This window comes from Oratosquilla oratoria, chromosome 10 (genome assembly GCF_046742065.1).
Source record: "Oratosquilla oratoria isolate Oo_2021 chromosome 10, ASM4674206v1, whole genome shotgun sequence".
Taxonomy (NCBI): Eukaryota; Metazoa; Arthropoda; class Malacostraca; order Stomatopoda; family Squillidae; genus Oratosquilla; species Oratosquilla oratoria.
The window spans coordinates 67,330,978-67,335,977 of record NC_134786.1 but is presented as its reverse complement, the minus strand read 5'-3'; positions in this window follow the sequence as shown (position 1 = coordinate 67,335,977).

The window sequence follows — 5,000 nt, the reverse complement described above, 5'->3', positions numbered from 1 at the left end:
TAATTTGAATAGTTTTTTTTTTTCCTATCATTTTCGAATTGATTCACGTGATAATTTGAATGAATAACTTTGCTCGGTTGTCAAGCATTCAACCAAGTACATTCAAGGTTCCTGTTCCTATTGTAAAGCATAAAGGCTCACCTATTGAAAAGCATTATGGTTGAACCTGAGAGCCTTCCACTTTGAGGCAATCCCAACAAGCACTTAGAATGACTTCACCTACATGCCTTCGACAAGCGGACCAGAAAAGAGCTCGCCCTAATTCCTTCTGCAGGGGGACGCAGGCACCAGCTTTCTGTCCTGAAGGTGTACGAGAATAGTATTTAATTAAATAATTCCAATTCTAGAAAAGGTTCTTATAATTTTGTATGGTTATCTATATATATAATTCATCCTCATGATGTTGATATTTACACAGCAGTTTCTGATGGGCTTACCTGTATTTGATGGAGTTGTGTCAAAAATCATCCTCACTACATTCTCTTCACACTTCCAATCCATCAAAAGTTGCTTTGTTACTGTTGATATCACATATCCTTTGTGTGGGCCACGTTTTTTGTTTGAATGTGGAAGAGGGGGGACTCCAAGAAACTTTGTGCCATTATCACCAGACACAAGAATGGGCAGGCGATCATCAGTGCTTTTAGAATCAAGTGTATCCATTAATTTTCCATCCCAGTGAACTAGTACTTTGTCTGATGGGTGCCAATCATCCTTGATTTTCAAACTTATTTATGACATGATCGAAACTCTGTATCTGTGGGTTGTTCTTGCATTTGAATTCAATTTTGATGTATCTCCGCCACATGCAGTTGCACTCAACTGGGTTGGTGAGATATTATTTCTAACACTGTATGAATGAAGTTCCTTTGACTTTGAAATATCATGGGGCACAAAAATTGAAACCCCTTTTTCACTATTCTCTCTCTCTCTCTCTCTCTCTCTCTCTCTCTCTCTCTCTCTCTCTCTCTCTCTCTCTCTCTCTCTCTCTCTCTCTCTCTCTCTCTCTCTCTCTCTCTCGCTCTCTCTCTTTTTTTTTTTTTTTTGCTCAGCAGTGATGAATTGAATTCATCAGTGTTATTACCCTCATTAGTACTAATACGAGAATAGTTATCAGCCACAACATTTTCTTCATAATCACAATTTTCTTGATCTTGCCGCACCTTTTCTCGAATCTGTCTCTCCTATCATTTCTTGATGTTCACACCAGAGTAGGTAGCTGTTCTGTCAGTCAGCATGCTTTTCATGAACAATATGTCATGATCGATTGCATCTTGTTCGGCTTGAATTTTCCCCTTCTTTGCAACTGCCATATCTTTCAACACGGTATTCCTGTAAAATTCCATTGTTTTATCTAGTTCTGATTTAAACTTAATTATACCAGGATCGTCTGCCTGTCTTCTATCCACATTCTTTTTCATAAGTATCATGAAAAGTTTGTCATAGAAAGTTTTAATCATTCGGCCAATGTTATTCCTCCCGTGAATGGTTGGAACCCACGCTCTCTGGTAGTGCAAAAGCACATTGTCAATGGTGACAGATAAAGCTTGGTCCCAAGGCATATCTCGAAGGCTTGCTAGAAGACATAGTAGAACCTGCTTATTCGATGAAAGTTTACTACCCCTTATTTGCTTTTCTTCATCCTGAGGGACGGTACCCAGTAGCATTCTAATATATTCCTGATCATGCCGTGTTTTCATGATGGAACTGATGATTTACAAAGACCCAACCTGCAGCAGAAAAGAAAATATTGTAAAATTTTATAAGTCCCCCAGGAAACGTAGCGCAATAAAAGTGTTATGAAAAATAGAATAAAATTTGCGGATGACGATCCGTTTCAATATTCAATACCCTACCAACGTACTCCTGACTTATTCATGAACAAATGCTACTATTGATAGGAGGCCTAATAATACATCGGACACGTCCAGAAACACAAAACTCACGCCAAAATTCAGCCGTGCTTTGCCCTCCATAAACAACAAAACCCAGTTGATTTATCCCATTTTCTGTTAATGCAAGATCATTAAAAGAAAATGCAATATCACATGGAAACTATTCTAAATATATATATTTAAGGCCCTGGGAGCATTCGTAAGTTAAATACTGTACATCTGTGTCAACCTGAGTTTTAGTTTTGCCAACTTGATTTTCATTTGTGCCAACCTGAGATTCGTTTGTGCCATCATGAGTTTCAATTTTGCCAACTTGATTTTCAGTTTTGCCAACCTAATTTTCATCTCTGTCAAATTGACTTGCAAATGGTATAGATTTACTTTTAAGAAGAATATAAGGAAAAATAATCACTTTTGGTATATTTTCATACGCTGGTGCTACCACATGTGTGCTTCAGTTTCCAAGAATATTTACGTGGGTGTTACTTACATAGACCCACAACACTAAAACTTTGAACAGAATCGTAGGACTAGTTTTGGAATTGGGGGGGGGGGGCAGTAGTCACACCCTTATGTATATATATTTTTTTATATATATGTGTATATATATATATATATATATATATATATATATATATATATACACTCCCTCGATTTACGAACTAGTTACGTTCTTGAAAAACCGTTCGTATATCGAATATACTTAAATCGAGCACTTTTTTCCCATATAAACCCATTATATTATGCGAGATAGGTTCTTACAAACAAATTTCATGTCCCTATAAAGTCATCACAACATTAAATATGCATAATCTTGAATACTGTTCTCTGCTAATTACATACAGACACATAAAATATTAATATGCAAAGTAGATAATAACGCTTAGGAGGCACAATGTCACTTGAAATAATGCTAATAATCCACGATTAACCGAGACCGAGTGAGTAGACCGAGAAGTACACGGCGTTGTTTTGAAATCCATAACAATCTGGGCGGTTGGTTCTTTCTCAGTACGTACGTATCTATTTTCATTTTAATTTTTTTTTACCTGGACAAATGGCAGTTTTTTTTTTTAATATGATGTACAAATAATTTTATTTTTTAATATTTATTATTTAAAAATACAGTAATTTTTTTTCAACAAGATTTTATTCGTTATGGCGAATTTCTTGTTCGTATTTCGATTTTTGGGACAACAATTTTTGTTTGTTATAGCGAAAATTCGTATATGGAGCGTTCTTAAATCGAGGGAGGAGTGTATATATACACATATGTATATATATATATATATATATATATATATGTATATACATATACATATATGTATAAATATATATAAATATGTACATATATATTTATATATATATATATATATGTGTGTGTGTGTGTGTGTGTGTGTGTGTGTGTGCATACATACACACACACACACACACATATATATATACATATATGTATATATATAAAAAATTGTATATATATGTATATATATATATATATATATATATATATAAATACATATATATATATTTTCCCTTTTTGGCTACCTCCCTTGAAAGGGAGAAAAAGCCTTGGTATATGTATGTATGTATATATGTATGTATGTATGTATATATGTATATATATACATATGTATGTATATATATATATATATATATATATATATATGTAATATATATATATATATATATGTATATATATATATATATATATGTATATATATATATGTATATATACTGTATATGTTTTTGATTCTGGCTATTGTAAAGAGTGTTGATGTTGTATTTTTCTTAATTTTTAAATCAATTGTGCAATCATGGAAGGTAGAAGTAAAAGAAATAGATAATGCGACGAAAAGATGAAATTAGCAAGATGAGGGAAGAAGAAGGAGGAGGAGAGGAGAGAAATTATGAGGGTGATGTTGAAGGCAAAATCGACAAATAAGACGATGACAGGGAGGTGGAACAGGTGTCGGAGGATTTTCGAGAAAATGGTGTTGGAGACGAATGAAGGAGGAAAGTTTGAATAAAGTGAATAACGAGATGGAGGAGGTGAAAAATGGAATAAAGAGGATAAATAAAAGGACATAAAAGAGAGGAAGGGAACACAGGAAGAGGAAAAGCAGCTTGAAATAGATATGCACATGAAGAAGAAGAGAAGGAGGAGGAAGAAGAAAATAAGAAGTACGAGGAGGAACAAGAGAACGAGAATGAGAACAAGAAGAAGAAGGATGAAGAAGAGGAGAATGTAGGTGGGGAGGAGGGGAGGGAGGAGGAAGAAGAAAATGAGAAGTACAAGGAGGAACAAGAGAACGAGAATGAGAACAAGAAGAAGGATGAAGAAAAGGAGAAATTGAAGGGGGAAGAGGAGAGGGAGGAGGAAGAAAAAAATGAGAAGTACAAGGAGGAACAAGAGGACGAGAATGAGAACAAGAAGAAGAAGGATGAAGAAGAGGAGAATTTGGAGGGGAAAGAGGAGAGGGAGGAGGAAAAAGAAAATGAGAAGTACGAGGAGGAACAAAAGATCGAGAATGAAAACAATGAGAAAAAGTATGGAGAAGAGGAGTATTTGAAGGGGGAAGGGGAAAGGGAGGAGGAAGAAGAAAATGAGAAGTACGAGGAGGAACAAGAGAACGAGAATGAGAACAAGGAGAAGAAGGATGAAGAAGAGGAGAATTTGGAGGGGGAAGAGGAGAGGGAGGAGGAAGAAGAAAATGAGAAGTACGAGGAGGAACAAGAGAACGAGAATGAGAACAAGGAGAAGAAGGATGAAGAAGAGGAGAATGTGGAGGGGGAAGAGGAGAGGGAGGAGGAAGAAGAAAATGAGAAGTACAAGGAGGAACAAGAGAACGAGAATGAGAACAAAGAGAAGGAGGATGAAGAAGAGGGGAATGTGGAGGAGGAAGCGGAGAGGGAGGAGGAGGAAGAAAATGAGAAGTACGAGGAGGAACAAGGGAACGAGAATGAGAACAAGGAGGAGAAGAATGAAGAAGAGGAGAATTTGGAGGGGGAAGAAGAGAAGGAGGAGGAAGAAGAAAATGAAAAAGTACGAGGAGGAACAAGAGGACGAGAATGAGAACAAGAAGAAGAAGGATGAAGAAGAGGAGA